Below are 21,149 nucleotides of genomic sequence, written 5' to 3'. Positions count from 1 at the left end.
ATTCACTGAAGAGTCTGCAATTAATAATGGGGCGATGCTAAAAGATAAGCATTTTAGAACAGGATAAGATAAGCCTTTGGAACAGGCTGCCCAGGGAAGTGGTTGAGGCACCATCACTGGAGGTATTCAAAAGATGGGTAGATGTAGTGCTTAGAGATACGTTTTAGTGATGTTGTTTGTCAGTGTTAGGTTGATGGTTGGACTAGATGATCTGAAAGGTCCCTTCCAACCTAGGCAATTCTATGATTCGATGTTAAGGTTAATTACTGTTACTAGCTTTTGATCTGTATCATTTTCACTTCTATTTTAACTGCTCAGCTAGAACCCCCTCTCTCAAAAATAAACTTCACAAGTCTTTTCTCAAAAGTACAGTTATCAAGCTTACATTCCCCAATGATATGTATATCTGAGACCTTCAGTGTACTGGAAAATCCTATCCTTTTTTGCAATTAATAAGGCTAATATGTAATTATCTAATATCTAATGTAATGTTGACTGAAGAATGTAGGAAGAAACACAACCATTCCACCAAGCAACTACAACAAGATCTTTTTGAAGAGGACACCACAAAGTATTACTATTACATATACATGGATCATTGCTTCAGACACACCACAAAGCCTCTTTCCTCTTCAGTACGAATCCATTGTTAAAGCATTGTGCATATAATACAAGTATGAAAACCACACAAGTTTTGAATACAGTTTCTTCTACACAGACCGTGGTTGGTCTATATAAAACCATCAATGTATAAAACACCGATGCAAGTATTACATTTGATTCAGTTCTGGGACAGACAACAAAAATCAAGTCTGAAAACTCAATCTTTAAATACAACTATCTGTGAGAAACAGGAATATTTAGGCATACTACACACCAGCTGACAAAAATGCTGATCACTTTTATACATGCCTAGTACCTCTCTGATCTTCTGTCCTGACTATGTTTAAAACAACCCCTCTCTTTTTCCTCTCAGCTCGCATTCTTGATTCAGTTATAATCATTAGTGGCAGTTTACCTATTTTTAAGCAGAAAAAAAATCACAGGAAGCCTGTGCAACTTTAGAACTTAATGAAGGAAATCAAGTGCTTCATCGTGTAATACAAATCTGAACTTTTTGTTATGTGCTGTATGCTACTCCCTACTTATTCTAGGCAGTAAATTAACTAAAATTGAACCTGATGCTGTTTTTTGGCATCCTTTTTTAAGGCATGTCTCAATTCTATCCGTTGATATTTGCCATCACTATTTCACAGTAACTATTGAGTTAGTTTTGATTTGTTCCAATTTATCCTTTTTTAAGTTCTAAACACATGGTCACAACCTCGTTATAACAACATACCCTAGAGAACATGAAGAGATGTTTCCTTTAACGGCATATTTACTCTAAGATGGTTTGCAAACTTGAGGCGTTAGAAGAGTGAAAAAAAATATTCGAAATTAAGCTCACAATATGTATACAGAGATTACTTCGTATCAGTCAATATTTTTTCCCTAAATAATTTAATTCAGCTTGCAAGCAGAAAAAACACCACCCTCAACCTCAGGATTGTTGTATGCGAGCCAACTGCATGTATTTTATTTATTTTAGTGGGGCTAATTAATAATGAAAAATAGCTCTTGCTACTAGGATTGCTAAAAAGGAATTTATGACAACCAAAGTTTGCCACGGGGCAGCTGGACTGTATATAGAACTATTGTGTATGTTCACCGATTTCCATCATACATTTATAAAAATAAATGACACATTTATTAAGCAAAACTGTTATTACGCAGTTCTTTGCTCCAGCTGATCTACACTGTTTATCCCAGAAAATAGCTTTCCGTTACTTTACTCAGGGATACCTCTGCAACAGCAGGCAGATTTTTATCTGTTTTGAAAAAGCGTGTCTTTAAGCTTTATCAGGACACTTGTAAGTACTGTTCCTTAATTCAAGATGGCCTGGGACACCTTACTAAGTTAAACTTAATTAAACTTCTAAACTAAAGTTATAAAAATTAAATTAAGAGCTATTTCATATGACTAAAACCAGATGGAGGTAAGCACACAGGCACGAGGTTACAACTTGTCTTACTGAATCTTATGACACACATTCCTATGTATTTCTGCTATATTTTTAAGAAATACAGACATGCAGCCTGGACAAATACATCCCATGCTAAAAGCCTTCCAATTTTGAACGTTTTGGTTTATGCTTGACTTCTCAATCTTAGTGCTGCAGTAACTGTATATTTGTGTGTTCTTGCGCATACGAGCCATTGGTACTTTGCTTAAAAGTTTATGCAAAAACCTGTCACAGTCTATGCTAATGTGTTTCTCTGAGGTTTTTTTAAAGTAAAAAGCACGCACGAATATCAAAGAGCACACTGTAAATGATCGTTTCTAATCTTAGACCTGTATCAATTATTCACTAGCTTGTTCTTCTTGTTCTTTATCGTATAGACTTCACCATGGCAACATTATTCTTTACTTCCTAGCCTTAATCAGTGAATCTGTAAACTAATATTAGATTTAGCTGTTGAATTGCTTGATATTCTACTTATTACACCATGAACATAGACATGAACCATGTCTCTCTCATTACACCACGAACCACACATGGTTTCCAGGTATTTCAATAAACTTTCATTTGCTTTGCGATATTGAGATGGTAACTTTTCTAAGAACTAGCTAGTTCCTCTCTTACTGCCAACGATAAATATGTAGCTTTGGATTACCACCAGCAAAATTCAGAATGCAATTTAATGTCTGAATGCAATACCTGTCCTACGGTCCTTACACAAACTGGGATATGTTCCACCTTTCAAAAACTATGAATTTGAAAATCACTATTAAGTTTTAGAACTAAATTGCTTGTTTTCAGCAAGTACCTTAATTAAAAAATGTCTTCATATCTAACAGTCGTCTTAGCACTATACAATTTACAGATGATACATTTTGTATTTGAATCTTTTCTTTCCCCTTCTTCATGTTTTCCAGCATTGTTATACGTATCATTTTCCATCTTCTCAAAATAAATGCATCTTTTTAAAGCAGCTTTTGGCCCAGCTATTTTTCCTTTCCAGTGAGTTTCTTCTTTCTGTCTCGTTTCTCTCTTCTTTCTGTTTCATTCACTTTTTCTTCACTCCTTTTTCCTGTGTTTCTCCAATACTCTCGATGCTGTTAATTCTCACCTTCTTTTGCCGCTCCACCACACAATCATACTTCCTTCCCCTTCCAGTTTGTGAGGGTTGTTTATGTATCTCGTTAATCCAAAATGGACACCTTTAACACCTTAACACTGCACCGTTCCTTCCCTCAACTTGTAAAGCAGAACAGCAAACATTTCCTGTTTGCTCCACTCTTAACACTTGCTTTTTCACAAAGGTGTTCAACTTGGGATCTCTCTGCTGCGTCTCTAGCGAGCACTGATTTGGGTAGTGCTTTTCAGCGTATCATTAATTATCATCCTGGCAGCGATTTTTAAGGTTTCTTTAATATGTAAAAATCTAACTATAATATCACCAGCACAGAAACAGTGATAGACACAGAGAGCTCCTGGCCCTTCCCAGTAAGTCCTTTAATATTGTTCCCTCATTGTTCTTTGTTAAAATGATGAACTGAGTGATGTTTCCCTTAAACATTAATTATCTTCATCACAGTTAAAAGGAAAAAAAGGCAGAATTCACTTTTCTGCAGGAGCTATCATATCACAAAAACTCCAAAAAATCAGACATTTCAGAGTCTTGCAGTAGGATGGATACTATCTAGAGAGAAAAGCTGTTAGTGGTTTATGCTTGGCTGAGATCCTACTGTCCTTTATAGACCTACAGACGCTGGATGAGTGCTCCCTTCAGGTCTGGTATGATCACCAGTGGACTTCTACTGCCTCTTGAAAGTAGAAATTATCAGCCTTGTACTGAGCAGGTGTCAGTCATCCTGTGACACAGCTGACCAAGTCACAGTAGTTTCCTTGTGCTGCTCTTTTTTCCTCCAAAATCTTCACTTGTGGAGTCCCACAGGGATCTACCTTCTGCCCACCCAGCTCAGTACACATGAAGATAATAGGGTAAACTGTGAAGCAAAGTGGATTAGAAGTTTATTAATAATTTCACAGCCTCACAGCTGTCAACAAATATGTCCAAGAACACAAGAGAAGAAAGCATAGCTGACTGAAGCCATCTCCTCCAGGCAAAGAGATGATGCTCAATGGTCAGCATCAAGGCCCTGCACACCACCTCTTCCCCTCTTCCCAGGGGGTTGGCTGCAACTCCTCCTGCTCTGGCTTCTTTGCTCCTGCTCAAACACTGGCGAAGTCACCAATTTTCAGTGACCTCCTCAGATCTCGCTGAGGAACAGGACGATTCTGACCACCTTCCACACACAAGGCAAAACCTACACTTTTGATTCAATTCCTTCATTAATACGCTAGATAGCACATATACCAAATGACCTCAGGAGCCAGTTCTGACCCCTCACGTATAAACCACGCAATTTGCACTATGCAGAAATATAGATTACAACCACAGTAATGAAGTGCAGTACTCTTAGATCACAGTACAAGTTGCAACTATTTCAAGAAGGAAAAAAACCAACCCAATCCTTTGCTATCACTACAATAATTTGAAGAGATGGTCTCACAGCCAGCCAAGCTCACCTGGCAAACAGATGGCACAAAGCTCATCACTGCAATGGGGATACTGCAGTCTGCTCTAGAGGCTTCTACATTAACTCAAACGCCTTGAAGCCATTATAGTGCGATCAGAGAAGCTTCACAAGTGATATCAGAGGAGAAAAAGCATCATATACTAATGTGAGAATGTCTCCTACGACACTTTTGTAGAAACACTGCTGTAATTTTATCAGTAGAACCAAAGGGCTCTCCCATTAGCACTTGTGTGCGTGCTGTCCTCTTCGCGTGAATATGATGGGCAACCCCTATGTTCGCATCTGCTCTCGACATTTGGTACCAATCATAAGATGGATACTACACGGAGGAGAAAGTTTTCTTCCTTGAACTTTATTCACTTTACTAAATACAAGCTATGACCCACTCCATAAACAGGGCATGACTAAAATACATCTTGCATTAATTGACTTTTTATGGCATAAAATTAAGACAATAAGGTTTCAGAGCTTGAACTTGCAATTGTTTAGACTCCCATTCTAACTTTGATCCAAAAGGAGAACAGTATAAGCCTACCTACACAAATTATACTTCCTAATTAAATTATAATGGTAAAGTAATTATTCCAGCAAATAAGGAGGCATTTTTTATAAAAGCCTAACCACAGGAACAGAGAATACTAACAAATTTCTGCTGGAAGTACTGAAAACTATCGGCATCCTGAAATGAGACCTTATTGTTAAGCCTTGTCATAAAACTTAGATCAAGTTAATTAAAAAAATATGGAAAATACTTCTTTAGAGAAGAAAATATTTAAAGTAACAGCAAATAAAATAAACTGCTACTTGAAAATCTTTCCTTGAACAAACTTGTGTATTTTGACATTGTTATGTAAAAAATGTTATGTTTGTTATCTTTTACTTTGACCACCAGCTAAGTCTCCACAATTTCTTTGTTTACATGGTCAAACTCCTCTGATGAATATTAAACAAGACTATGCTGAAAAGGGTTATTTTCCCATCTAACATATGTGACCAGCAACAAAATCCACACGGCTTTCTGAATCGTATCTAGCAGGACAAAGACTCAATATTGGCATTCTTTTCTACAATATTCTACAGCTGATATTCAGAAGTGTGAGGTGAAATAAAACAAGCTACAGTGTATTTATTTTCAATCTTTATAAAAAAAGTCTAGATTAACAATCCACTCACCTTTCTGTCCCGCCACAATCTGCACTACACACATTAACATACAAACAGTTTTCAAATCTTTTAAACTGAAAACAGAAAAGAAAAGGCCAGATGGTTACTGGATGCAGTACCTACTGGTTCTGACCACTAAGACTAAATGGAAGTTGAATCAAAATAAAATAGTTCAAATTTAATTGAAAATAGCAACGCTATCTATTTAAAGATAGATATGTCTACACTCCAAATTTTAAGATGTTTTTGATCTATAAGATTACTTGTCATGATAGACTGGATCCAGCCCAAATTGCTATTAAAGTTTAATGCACTCAGTGATGTTGAGAGGGATCGCTCCTTCCAGCAGCAGTGAGGATACAGACAAATTAAAAAGAATTGCAGTATAGCAGCCAGTATCTTAAAAGTTCATTTAATGGTACTCCTAGTCTCGTTAAAAGTGTCTAATGCTATAAAATTTTTGACCTTAATATTTTTCCTCAAGATTTTTCTGAGGACTTATTCCAGAAATCAATAGGATTTTGTAGCTCTGAGATACCGTAATTGTTTTACAGCTGCTAATATGGCAGTGGGGGCTTGATTCAGTTGCCCACACACAAGTGTCTAGTACTGCTTGAGATGCTGCAGCAAATCCTGGTCCGCAGGTGTCAACTGAGGAGGATACAGGTCTCACACAGGTAAAACCACAGTTACCCTTTACATAGTCTTGCTTGGGACAGAAAATCTACTTAAGACCCTTAAATCTGTTGTGTGTGTCTCCAAATACTGAAGGAATTTGGACATGCTTCAGGAAACTCAAACGTTTTTAAAGCACCTGAGCTGGTAAATAGAGAAGCAGAGAGAGGTAAAAAAAAAAAAAAAAAAAGAAATTTGAACAGATCAATTTTAGATCATTTGGTTATATTTTGTGTAAAAATTAAGCAGATTCCCTACAGAATTGCATTATGCAATATTATATATTAGTTAGTCACCAGAATGCCTATGATTAGCAGCTTCAATTTCTGTGTTTAATTGACATGCCCGCAAATAAAAGAATAAAAATAAGTATTTACACAGAGATGTCAGAAGCCTTTTCAGTTATGAAACGGAGATCATAACCCAGTAATGTCAAGCGCAGGAAGTCCCCAAATCTACTTTTAAGTTCTATGGATTTATGCACAGCTATGGGAGATCAAGAATGATAAATGAGCTGCAAGAGCTCTTGCCTTCTTTGAGAGTTGTGTAAACTAATTTGGTCAGTTTATTGAAAGTATGCATATTGAAATCATGAAGTCACTTAAGTTATGTTAGGACAGAAAACATGGACTGAAATGGGTTGTTCTATCAGTAATATCCATAGCTCTTTTTTTTCAGTTTTTCCGTTATCTACGTACAACTTACTGTATTAGGAAAGTTCATTAGCTATATCAAAGATAACAGGCTGAATATATCAGATTGTGCACGAAATTAATTAGAGCCAAAGTTTGGTTATTAACACAATGCATGTGGGCATAATGCACAGACTGTTCCAATATGACCATGATGTTTTTTCATTTTGTCAATTTTGCAGTGGCACAACTGACAGGTCATAGTGGATTTAGCAAAAAACTTAAGCCATCAAAATTCATGCTAGCAAAGAAGCACACAGTATGTCTGCGGTGTTGAGGAACACCTGGGCATGTTCACTCTACAACCCTTTCTAAAAAACAATAATCAAACAAAAAAAGAATTGTATTGTTGATCTACATGCAAAATGCCAGTAACGATGAACCAAATATTATTGTCTAAAAGAGTGAAAATATAATTTAGCAGAAGATTCCATCACGGAGTCTTGATAGGCCAACACAGATTCACTCCAGCTGCTCTGGTTTAGCAAACCCTCTGCTACCATATTGCAAGAAGAGTGTCCTTTGCATCACTGCTCTTTTGGCCTTCGAGCATCCTGCTGGTTTTAAGTGATGTGCTTCCACTTTCATCACGAGCAGGACTAGAGACTGGAAAGCCACCAGTAGTGCTGACAACTCCGGTAGTAACATACCAGAACACCAGTCACTTCCACCCTTCTTTTGGACTGGACCTCTGATGCTTCTAAGATCATACTTCAACAGTAATCATAGGAATCACTAAACAGTGACCAAATGGCATCCTCAACCTTTTTTAATCCTGACAAATGCAAGAATGATTAAATTACAAAGTAAAATTGGATCCCTCACAAATACTCCTATGAAGCATATTTAAGAATACTTCAAAAGGATGTTATGTTGGAAATAAATAAAGAAATACTTTCTCTGCTAGTCTGTATACAGCTTCAAACACAACATCTGCATCTGCCAGCGGCAGAGAAAATTATTTGTGTGTTATCATGTCCAGAGTCGCAGAAGGAAGAAACTCTTAAGAAATGATGGTGGTGCCTCCTCGGAGACAGAAATCCTGGGTACATCCCAAAATGAAGCTGGTATTTGTTCTAGCTAGGCTCTAGCTCCGGCACCGAGATCCACTTTGTACGCCAGAGTGATGTGTGATATTTGGAATTATGTAGATCTCCCCCAGCCCAAAACAGGCACAACTCTGCACTCCTCTCAGTTCAGTCATTCCTTCCCATGGGCACGTGACAGAGGCTACTGAGATGTTTTTCTGCTAAATGAAGGCTTATGAGAAAACTTTGAAACATGCTTCGAAAAGAGCGATGTGGGTTCATCACCCCTCTCTGTCAACAGCATCCTGCAGTGCGGAAGCTCATAGCAAGACCACTTTGCCCGCCCCCACCCTCAAAAATTTAACTCTAAGCTTTATTAACCACAGAGTTCCCACTGAAAGCAACACGGGAGCTATCAAAATAGCTCATACGAGTGCTTCATCTGATCCAGCATGCTGTCTGTTCATTAGCCTATAGCAGATGGTTTGACAGAAGGTGCAAGAAATTCGTCAGTGGACAATTCTGGATTGAATAGTGTTTTTTCAGTTGTTCCATCTAGTTTGCTTGTATTTTGCAGCACAAGGATTTACAGCAGAAAGGACTTCAAAAATACTGAAGGAATTTATATAGTGCATGCATATATTACATTTAAGCATCTAATCTTTTGTTGTAGAAATATCAGCATCTTCTCATTTCTTAGATATTTTTGTCACTTTATTACATAAAGTAATGACACACCATCTAAAAAGAACTTCTTGCATACTTGAGGGGTTTTGACTTTCTTACACAGACTTTACTCTTCCGTCAAAAAGGGTGGACAGAACACACAATTCCCTTTCCTCATAAAGGCTAGTATTCCGCATATAGTTCTAAGTGGAAAAAGTTGAAAAGTGCCAATCTTCTCAACCTTGCTTTATATGGCAGGTTTTTCCAATGCCTATTTATCATCGTTGCCAGTCTCCAACTTCTATTTCTGGTCTCTCTCTGGTCAGCAAATGGCTATACGTAAACAGAGATCTTCATGTCTTTGCTGACAGCTAATGCATATGGTTGGGTCAGGAAAAAAATAATTTCGGGGCTTACCTATTAACCATCAACACAGAGGAATACTTACTCTGATGTCTCAACAGTGTAAATGTATTTTATTTTATTCCTTTCATTGCAGAAGCAGATCCTCATGTAAGTCAACACTGAATTTCACAGAACACAAATTGATTCAGAATCTTCTGTAATTTCCAGTAAGCGAAGTAACCTGCCATCTGCAAGTGTACTTTTTCAGATGTACTGATGTTAACTTTTCACCCAGCACAGTGTAACAGTACTCGTATCAATAGGTTGCAGTTTAACTATCGCCTTTTGTACTATTTTTCAAACACAGTTTTTATGATATAATAAAATGCTAATCTATAATTTTAACCCACATAACTGCTCCTGTAATAATTCCACAGCCCCACAAACTGTGTAAAAAGAACTACTTGCCACAACAATGCTCGAATATGGCTTATGTGGCATGTTAAGAACCTATCTATTCTTCCCCATCTCCCAGGTGGGGAAAAAAACAACCAACCAATCTATGCAATTTATTTAAATCTTTAAAAACAACAAAAAACCAGCTCAGCCATTTCCTCCTTTCCTTCACCTTTTAATAGTAGCAGAAATGAGAAGCAGAGTCACAGAATCACAGATTCATAGAATTGTCTAAGTTGGAAGAGACATTTAAGATCATCAAGTCCAACCATCAGCCTTACACTGCCAAGCGCTTCGGTGACTGTAAGGAAGAAGCAGCAAGGTGGGGATATTTTGGGGCAAAACCACCCAAATTTAGGTATGGACCCCCCAAGTCTCCCCCCACATGCTTTAAGCCCCCCACACACACACCCTGGGGAGGGGATCCTCCCCACCCCCAGGCATGGCCGAACAGGGCAGCTCACATCAGCCCAGATGTTCCCAGAGGCACCAGTTTGAACTAAGGCAACTGCAGGCAGATCCCATGTCCAGATTCTTGGAAACTTCTTTCTTCCAGCTCCCCCCTCCTGTCCCAAGGCAGACAAAGCAGACAGGTCATTTAATGACAAGCCAGTAAAGAACACTCCTTTCTTAATTTTGTTTGTGGTCACTTCAGCTACTACGTCAGAAGAACTGCTCCTTACCCTAAGTCCATGGCTCGAATGTGCGGATGTCCTGGGTAACTTTTTTCAGATGGGCAACTACCTGCTCAGCCAGTGTATCCAGCGCTCTCTCGGCTCCAAGTCATAACATTATAGATTCCTTCAGACATCATTTGCGTACTGCTGTTTGTCAGATGGCTTTAATGGCCTAAGTACCATCAGACTTTCATCTCTCACCAGTTGTTCTAGAGTCCTGGAGGCAGCACATGGATGTTCCCAAGGGATGCGGAACATAATCAGCTTATTCAAAGAATGGAGACTCATTTGTGAATAGCAGAACCTTAGATACTACTACCATATACCTCAAAGGCAGGTATTAGCATGTGAATTGCTGAACCAGAATTATTAAGGTAAAAAAGACTCCACAGCAAGGTTTACAAGGCAGAAGAAAGAAAGTAATGATAGGAAAAAGACAGCACAAAAAATTAATTAAAGACAAGGAAAAAAAGGCAGCTACAGCAACCTTCGCTTCCCACACTGTGTTTTCCTCAACTAATAACTTTGACCATAGGAACTAAAGGAATCTTAGTCTTTTCCATTTTATAATTAACAATAAATTTAAAAAAAACCAAACCCAAACAACTCTTTAAATACGCTTATAAATTTAAACTGCAAATTCACTCAAAAAAATCAGCAGAAAGCTAGCAAAAGCCAATCCTGTCATCGTATTAAATACCTGTATCTACGCAGAACTTAGCGCACTGTTCAATCTCTCAGAGATAAGAACATATTCTTGACTGTTCCTTGTAGCCTTATATTTGTGTAAATTGCATTAGCATTTGCCGCTGAAAAAGACTTCAGATGGAACAATCTTGTTTCCACATCCCATTTTTACATGAAACTGTTACAAAATACATAAATACAAGAGAGAAAGAGGGAGAAGAGAACCACTCTCCAAACTACAGCTTTTGGTCTCTGAAGTTGTATTTTACTAAAATACAAAAATAGGAACGTTAAGCAATATAACTTCTCACAAGAATCCAAGCTAGTTTGCTGCCAGTTGACGCTATTTAAAAAGCTCAAAAACAAATCTAACCCATAAATATGTCCATGCAGGAAGTTTCTTTCCTCTGACCTTATTTCCAACCTATCAATCTTCAGCAGCTTCCCAGGGAGAAAAATATCCACATATTCTCCTCCAAGGACTAATAAATTATTTAGAACAACTCCTTCTAAATACCAGCACTAACAAATTGGTATTTGCATAAGCTTTTACAGCTTTAGTTCCCTAAAAACCAACCTTTTATTTCCCTATTACTTCTGACCCATGTCCACACTGGTGAACAAAAGGAAGGACAAGAAGCAAGCCTGAGATCCAAAGCCCAAACCCCAACTGTCCATACTGCTCACCAGTCATCTCACCCTTGGATCTGATTTTATTCTCTCTACAACAGAGCAGCTCCAGACTGAGGTCAGCTTAGCATCCTGTCCAGGTCCTTGACCTGCAGACGCAGTGGTACAGAAGTACCCATTGAGGACCGACTTCTGTTAGAGTCAGACCCATGCTTCTCCATCTCACAGCTTCTACCTGCACTGCAGCTTCTGGCTCTCTCCCCGCTTCCTCCTCTTCATTACACCTCAGAAGCTGCTCCAGCTGGATGAAGGTCAGGCTGGATGGAGCTCTGTGCAACCTGATCTGGCTGAAGATGTCCCTGCTCATTGCAGGGGAGGTTGGACTAGATGACCTTTAAAGGTCCCTTCCAACTATTCCACGAGTCTATGATACTTTCCTTGAGAGTAACCGCCCTTCCCTCCTCCTTTCAGAAACATTCAATCTGACCCAAAAGACAACAGTCAGGGCTAAATATATAGACAGCTGCTCTCTCTTCCTTTTATGAGGGCAGCGTTTTCCATCGAGTATACAAGACACTGTATGTCTACAAAAAATGGAAACAAATTATGTATTTTTATCTTCCGAGATAACATTAGTAAGCATTTTATGAACTGGAAGAGCAACATAAACCAATTGTTTTTCTTCTGAAGTGCACCAGCTTGTGTTCTCATGAGACTACTGTAAATGGCCATAGTCCATTTGCTTGCCATGCTTAGACTGGGGAAGAAATATCACTGTGGCCTGACTTTCCAAAGCCTACGTGGTGACAGAAAGTCTTTGTTACACCTTCCAGTGTTGCCCCTAAACAGGGAAAAATCTGCCCTAGAAAATTCCCATCTGGTTCTAAGACTAATTTCCCAGATTTATTCTCAATAGACAAACTTTCAGAAGAGTGAAGAATCAGTCCCAGGCAATTTACAACTAGTGAAGAAGACAGAGCTAACAAATCATGCAACAAAATGTAAGAAGCTATTAAAAAAGTCAGCTTGACATGAAACAGAATAGTGCTGACTCTTTTGAACAATGTATTCAAATTAGTAGACACGGAGTTATATGCTGTACTTCAACTGGGACACTGCTGATTTTCAAAAGGCTTTACCTGCCCTCATTTCTCTTCTCCCTTAAGTGGTAATTTCTCCCCCTTCATCCTTTATTATGCTTTTCATTCACCCCATCTCTATCCAAATCTCACCTCCTCCAATGCCTTCACATCAAGCTATCAATTTTCCTTAATTTAGAAGTTATGTTTATTTTTGCAGTCTTTGTTTTGCCTTTTATCTCTTTGTGATTTCACTTATCTTCTGTTTATACAGTAAGACTAAACTGTTGAGAACGTACAGCATGTCAATACCCATAGTGCATTTCTGAGTGCTGCAAGATTTCATTATGATTAATCATTATTGTCATAAAATGGTTTTCTATTCTTTTTGCAATTAAAAGAAATAGGATATTGATTTTCATTTGTTATGGGATGATTTCCTATTTGCATGGTATGGATTATTTTCAAGATGACTTCTGTAATATGACTTCCAGACAGGACTGCTAAATGACCCTGCAACAGGCCAGAACTGAAAGAAGATTTCATAAAAAACCATCCCTGCTTAAACTGAGGCAAACATTGTGTTTGGAGTATGTGACTCCTCACGTATTTTTAATAGGAGGACAAAGAGCTTTATATTTTCGGTTTATGTTAAAGCTGTGACACTACACTCCTTGTACAAACTCTTGCAAAGATATTCAGGATATTAAGCTGTAAGATCCACATTCATGAAAATGCCTTGCCTGAATAAATTGTAGCTATTACTGCTTTCAAAATACCCATGAAAACTCAGAATTTCTGGAAAAAAAACACATTTTTTTAAAAATGTGGGTCTGATATTTTATTAAAAATTTTAGGAGTCTCCTGTTGACAGTAGACATTCCAAGAAATATTATCTGGTTTCGGCACATCTTTTAAACTTCTCATAGACAAACAATTTTATTTTTTGGATATATCTCCTTAAGGAGAGCATCAGAATCCCAAGTGCTGCAGAAAAATTAAAATACAGATTTCAGGTCTGCTTTGCTAAAGCTAAGAAGCTTATGTGATCACGAGGTCTGCGAACATTGCTCTCTTCCCCTCCAAATAGTTTTCAACTGCTTGGCAGATATTACTGATTTTTGACAGGATAGCGACCTCAAAGGTAGTGAAATGACTACATGCTTTATGGAAACAGATGGCCAAGTGAAGAACAAGCTTCTGATGAACAGCTCCAATAAATGCCCTGCATGAGATAAAGGCTGGGTATGGATTCACATCATATTACACATTAGCAGAGCACACATGGAGAGAAACTTTACCATGCCTTAAACATAGCAGAACCACTGATCATAATCATCAGATGAACGACAACATAAAAATTCATAAGAAAATGAGCTTTACTAGCTCCAGACCTCACGGGAGGACAGGCTTGCTGTTAATGATGATCACAGTTAATCAGAAGGCAGAAGAAATAGGCAAATATAATATGAAAGATGCAGATTATGTTATTTTATCTTTAATTTAAAATCTTCTAACAAAGATTGTCTAATGAAACTTTTAATAGCCAAAACAACATCTCTCTCAGAATACGTATTGCTACAAATATCTCAAATGAGCAAGGCATACAACTTTTTATGTATATAAAAAGTAGAATTTTAAGGTACTGAAAATGTTCTTTTAATAATAGCCAAGTTGAAAGCGCATCTATAAACTAACTAGGATACATTAAACAATTTCAGAACAAATTCTGATTAAATTAATGCATACAGCTTTCCTTCTAACTCATTTCAAAACATCACACTGGAGAGAAGAAAAAAAAAAGAGAGATTGATGAACTCTGTAAAGTCTGTCAAAATTACTTGTTAAAGTGCAATGTATGGAATTACTCTCTTAAGAACAGTCTACACTGCTATAGTACAATTAAAAACAATTTTATGGCTGTCATTTCACCGTCAGTGTCAACACTAACTGCAGGATCATTTATGGTATTTCATCACATGCACAGAGGCTAAAGTCATGCTTCTGCCCAGCAGAAGTAAGGTTATTACTCTCAACAACTAAACCTGCTTCTACCATAAGAGAAAAATCAGCTTGCTTTCTGGAAGCATCAGTTTATATTTTATTTATACTAAGTACAAAAGTACATGGCATTTTTTTCCAAAGAACAACAGCATCTATTCAAATAATTTTTGCTTTTGCATAGAATTAGATTTTTAGTAAAGACATCTGAAAGAAAATATTAAGTAATAAAAAGGATGTAGTAGCTGATTTCATCCCTAGGAAAAAAACCAACAAAACTCCACTGCGTTGTTTTTATACAACACATCAGGTACACATGTGATGATCACAGTCAAAGTCCTGCAGTGAATGAATACAGGAGCTCTATTCCCAAATAAAGCCTTCCACAAGTTCAGATAAAGATTCTTTTTCAGAGATCTATTCTGCAAAGAGCCTATCATTGAAGACCAATTGCTATCTAAATAAGAAAACACCTAGTATTCAATTCATAAGACCGCAGCATCCTATAGCACAGCTGAACGTCTTTGCTCCATCATAGATGTAGCATACAGAAAAGTTCCATTCTCACTCCAGAGGGGTGCTCTGGCATGGATTCCTATGCCGAAACATGGCCCGGTCTCGACACCTCGCAATTTCTGCTCCAAGACAAACCATGTACTATGATGCAAAGAATAAAATAAATCCACATCCTAACAATCACTCAGTTACAATGATGACTGACACTTGTATTTAAACTCCTTTCAAAGTACTCTACTTATCTGTGCTCTTACGTAACTGAAATAAAAGAAAATGCTCTACCGTGAAGCATGGGCTAATATTTTATAGACATTAGTAACGCTATTTGTATTATCACATGCTTTGTTCTAGCTCATTTAAAAATATGATGAGGGCTTTATGAGAATCTTTTTTTTTCTAAAGTAGAAATTTCCAAGAATTGAGTCTTAAGTATGAGAGTGAACACGTACTACATTTTTACCTCTATTTGCCTAAAACATCTAAGGAGATTTCTTGGTTGACATGGATAATACAACAAAAAAGTCCATAAAAGCTATGATTTTTACCAAGACTATACTGGGAAAGAAAAATTCCAATTACCAGGAACAGAAATCCACCTTTTAAATTTAGTTCTCACCTCCTGTGACTGTAGTCACCAAAAATTCTCCCATCGTTTCTCCAGCCTGACACTGCCATCTATAGCAGTCTTCTGCTATAGGTGCTTGCAGCAACGATGCCGCTAATAGAGAACAGAACGAGTGGTCGTGTTGCGAACACAAAGTGTTCTGTGGAAAACAGGTTTTGATGATACATTAGTAAAAATATTAGCGACCAATCACTTAAACTGGTGAAGCTGCCATGGGATTAGCAGCCTACTCATTTTTAGTCTAGGAGAGGTAATCCTTGAGCAGAAGCCATAGCACTCCTTTCAGGGCCAGTCTGGTATATACATGTAAGTCACTGATTTCTTTCTAGAAAAAAGAAACGTAAAGCCATCCACCTCACAGAGAAGTTGAAGGAACAGTGATCTGGAACAGCACTGTGCAATTTCAGTCAAAGTTCAAACAGGTAACTCCTCAAACGTAATGTGGAGCCTGTCAGGAGCTTGTGGAAGGTACTGCAGAATTTCACCAGCAAACTGTAAACCTTTCAAAAACCTCCACAGAGCTGCATGCAAAGACTATAAAGTTCAGAAAAGCCAGAAAAAATTCCTAAGCAATACCATAATGAAATCTATGCCTAGGTTCACTGGTATACTGACTGGTACCATTCTACCACATAGTATTTTGATGTGTTTATAAATACATATTCGCATAGCACACAGCTTATTTTTACCAGAAGCCATCAACCTGAGGAATCGAATAGTATGCAGAAATGGAATCTAAGGATAAATGTGAGATGATAAGCATCCCACATTCAAAATGATACTGATACTGGAATTGAGCAATATTCAGAAATAGACTGTACTATAGCAATGCTTTTTCCCCTCCCACTTTTAAGTCAAGCCTATAGCTCGAGACTCAACTACGTATTTATCAGGCTAGAAGGTCGTTTCAGACTTCTTAGTTGTTTGTTGATGCTGTTTATATATATATAAAATATTTGAACACTGACTAGGACAGCTGTTGGAATACAAACTTTGCAAGTTTCCCAAGTCCAAAATAAAATACCTAACTAGCAAGCATGGGCACGGTCTCTATTTCAATTCCATAGGAGAAGCTGAGATGAACACCCGAGACCATCCTACAAACTGGTGAAAATGGGGTTCTCTGAGAAGCAGCTTGCTCCAACACAAAACGGAAAAGGAATCTGAAACTGGGCAGATTTCACACCCACGTGAGTGTTGTCACCACTGCAGTTCAAAGTCTAAGGATGTGGGCAGAAGCACCTCTTTTTGCCGAATGTCTTATTATCCCTAATTGTTGAATTTAGTGGAAAATATTCAGTGAATTTGGCCTGAGTCTGTAAACAGTCTGGCAGCAAGCAAGAAAACAAAACCGCTGCATAAACTAGCTGCCCCCCAAATTAGCCATAGATCTAGACTGAGTACTCATATCAGCAACAAGTATGTCCAAAATTATCATAATTATGCGTAATAACATCTGAAGAGGCTATTAAACATTATTTGGGTTTTAAGCCAATTCTAAACTACAAAGCATTGAATTCACCTTGAACGTGGGATGCAAATTATCTCACATTTGTTCTTACAATTCGCTCTGAAGCACCTGGTATTAGTCATTGTCACAGACCCCAGCTTTAATTTAGCAGAGCCAATCCAACATTCAGTCCTCCAGGCCATAAAACTGAAAGTATCTGAGCTGTATTATGAAATTCTGTCCTATAACAATAGCGTTAAAATAAGTGACAGCCTCCCTGAAAACTGTACGCTAAGCAAACCATTCATGAGTCTAACAAGTGCCTTCCCAGTTTTATGTTCTTGTCCAAATTCAGACTGGAATTTATTCTATGAATCACTGCTACCCTGGTCTGTTTGCAGACATATGATGATCTCTCCTTCCAAGATTTTGATCTTAACAGTACAATATAAAGTGTTTTAGCAACTATGCAAATCATTCTCAAATACCATCAAATCAAATAAAGCTTTTATACCCTCCCAAAACCTTCTATTTTATGGAAACGTAATATGTCATTAGTTTATTTATTTTACCATAATGACATGCTAACAAGAGATTAATACAGACTGGGAAAAACATAAACAAAGTAGTCCACTTTTTAAACAGAAAATATCATCTTCAAAACCCTAAAATATCAGCAGTGGTAAAATTTAAAATCTCAAATATATAATCTAGAGTTCAGTGAGCCTGCAGAAGAGTTTTATACATGTCAAGAATATCTAAGACTCACATAGGCATTACAGTACTAAATAAAACACCAAAAAAACCCCAAAAAACACCATACATTTGATTTCTTCCTGAGTGGAAGCTCACTACAATTAATACAAGCCAATCAGCATAAGCGTCAGGTGTTTCCATCATTATAAAATGGCAGATGCTATCTGGAGAAGTAAGTTAAATTATTTATCAAACGATTCCAAATATCATCAAATTCTGTGCAGCCAGCCATTCAAATGGCTTCTAATAAATTATTCGATATGGCTCTAATGGAAACCATGAGTTACTCAGAAGCATTTGCTATTAAGTAGCATCATACTAATGTTTTGAAATTCTACCCAGACAAGTCCAGAAGTGACATACTATGAATCACATTACAAATATATTCTGCTGCTTTTGAAATATTATCAGTGACATCCAAGAATTTACGCAAATTAAGAAACAAGTAATTTTGGCAGTCATGTGTCACACTGGAGAACATGCAGATTTTATTCTGCATGGTCTGAACACACTTCTTTTCTCTGCTGAATGAAAAAAGGTGCCCACATCATTTACCACATCAACAGCATCATAAATATCAGCCAAGGCTTCTCCAGAGCATTAAACAATGCCTACATAGTACAAAGGCAACTTCCTAGTAATAACAGGTTGTACTGTATTGTTCAAGGCACATCCCTTCCCAAGGAAAATCTATTTCAAGATTAAAGCCCAAAAGCTTTCCTTCTATTAAAATTAGTAGACTCTTTGTCATTCCAAGAGACTATATGACACTGTTAATTGTGAAAGGACTCTAGCAAAAGTTGGGAGCAGACTGTCTCAAATTCAGGTTAAGGAACACAAGGCCAACGGACAAACAGAGATGGGTAAATTATTTGAGACATTTATTTGATTAAAAAACAAAACAACAAATAGTCTTCATAAAGTCTTTATGCGTTTTAAATTAATATGCTAATCTGCTATTAACCACATTCAAATAAATAGGAAATGTTACGCAAATGCTTGGGAAGAATAAATTTCCAATTCATGAGAATAAAATCTAGCAATTATACTTAGAATGATGTCATGAAACAATCAGCCCCTTGGTCCAAAATACTAGCATGGTTTCTACTAGCTTCTAGAACTACGGATGTACATGACTACAATCACCCACGGATGGATGTGAGGTGCATAGTGGCAGGACAAGAGGAAATGCAAACGAATTGCAACACAGGAAATTGCCATTAGATTAAGAAAAAATAAATCACCACAAAGGTGGTCAGACACTGGCACCACCATAACCACAGGGACTGTGGAATCTCCATCCTTGGAGATGCTCAAAACTCACCTGGACAAGCTCTGAGCAACCTTATCCGACCCCACCTGCTTTGAGTAAGGGGGTGGGACTAGATGACAACCAGAGGTCCTTTCCAATCTAAAATAATCTATGATTCGACGCTTTTTTCTTAAAATTACTTTCCCTGTTGGAGACACACTTTTCCATTTACACAAGTCTCCCATATATTTTTAGTGGTGTTAAAATAAAAATCATAATTCTCCTTTGTCAGCAATCATGACTAGATCATACATTTTGTGCAGTAAGACCAGTTTATTTCACGGTAGTTCTGTCACCAGAATCAGCTGAGATACAGTAGCTAAAACAAAAGCAAAAGATTAATTTACAAAATAATGAAGAGTACTGATCCTTGCAGGAGCCTGTTATCACTCCCTCAGCCTGCATCACCCACGTGTTGCAGGCGTTCCGGAGAGAAGTGACAGGACAGAGAATGAGGAAAATGACAGATCAAAAAAAGCTCGAGTCGCCCTATAAGAAGTACTGGCAGGAATCAGGTGTGGGGGGACACTGGACCTGGCACCTCACGCTGAAGACACGCTGCGGAGGACAAAGCCATGAGCACCTTTGTTCACATGCTCAAGGGGTGACCTTAATGATGATATAGTAAAAGCATCCTGTGCGTACCTGTGGATATCACCCATCCCACAGCCGCCTATACCACCAAAACATTTTTTTTTCCTGTAAAAAAATAGCTTTCTTTTAAAAAAAAACAAACCCACACCACGAGGCCTCCAGCACCACTTTCTTTCCCACTCCTTAAATAAGGACTGTGCTATTTTTAAGAGGCACGGAGATGGGCGGCACGTCTAAAAATAAGTTTGCCCGGCGCTCGGCGGGCCGCCGTCCCTCCACAGGCCGGTGGGTGACAGGGCAGCCGGCCCCGGTCCCTGAGGCGGCCCCGCGGCGGGGAGAGGGGCCGTGGCGGCAGGTGGGGCGGCGGCTTTGTCTCCCGATCGGGCGTGGAGCGAAGGCGGCGGGGCCGGGCGACCGCGGGTTGGCGACTGGGCTCTGTGGAGGAGGCGAAGGGGCGGCGGGCGGGCGGCTGAAGGGCAGGGGGAGCCCCCCACCCTCACCGGCATCCCCGAAACTTTCTTCCGGGCCGCCAGGGATGAGACGACGACGACGACGACGACGACGCCGACGCCGCCACAAGCCCCCGGAGCGGAGCCGGGGATCGCCCGGTGTCCCCGCCTCTCCTCGTTAACCGAGCGCCACCTCCCCGCTCCAGCCGCCCGCCATCCGCCGGGGACGCGCCGCGCCTCGGCTGCCCGCTCCCCTCCCCACGCCCGCCCGCTCGTACACTCACCCGCGCCCGGCGAGCTCAGCCACCGGCGCCTCCTTCCCTCGCTCCCTCCCTCCTGTCAAGTTGAGCCCGGCCTCCCTCCGCCCGACCCCTCCTTCGCGACCGGGAGCCGCCGCCGGCCGGGCCCTCCCTCAGCGGCGCCTGGCACCGCCCCGCTCTCACCTGGGTCCCGCCGCCGCCGCCGCGGGGGGAGCGAGGAAGGGGAAGGGTGGCTCCGGGCAGCCCCAGTCCGCAGCGATATCGCCCCGCCCGGAGGTCCCTGCGTGGGGCGGGGCGGGCGGCTCCTCCCCGCCGGGACGCCCCGAGAGGCGAAGGGGGAGGTGGGCTGGGCTATGGCGGGGCGTGAGGTGGGCATGGCGGGCGCGGCTGCGTTCTGCCCCTTGGGGAAACACGGAGCGCCCTGGGCGTCGCGGCAGGA

General features: G+C 39.5%; 1 protein-coding gene across 2 annotated transcripts in view; it reads right to left on the bottom strand.

Annotated features, from left to right (window-relative positions):
• The window catches only part of FRY (FRY microtubule binding protein), a 250,230-nt gene extending 229,270 nt beyond the window's left edge, over positions 1 to 20,960 (bottom strand). The window contains exon 1 of one of the 2 annotated variants that reach the window (XM_063332373.1): positions 20,894 to 20,960. The gene's annotated coding sequence lies outside the window, so the exon portion shown is untranslated. Of the gene's footprint in view, positions 1 to 20,734; positions 20,862 to 20,893 lie in introns of those variants that run through there. The other variant, XM_063332364.1, reaches the window with a different exon arrangement.
• Between the last annotated feature and the right edge of the window lie 189 nt (positions 20,961 to 21,149).

This window comes from Chroicocephalus ridibundus, chromosome 1 (genome assembly GCF_963924245.1).
Source record: "Chroicocephalus ridibundus chromosome 1, bChrRid1.1, whole genome shotgun sequence".
NCBI lineage: Eukaryota > Metazoa > Chordata > Aves > Charadriiformes > Laridae > Chroicocephalus > Chroicocephalus ridibundus.
This window is presented reverse-complemented; position numbering and strand designations above follow the sequence as displayed.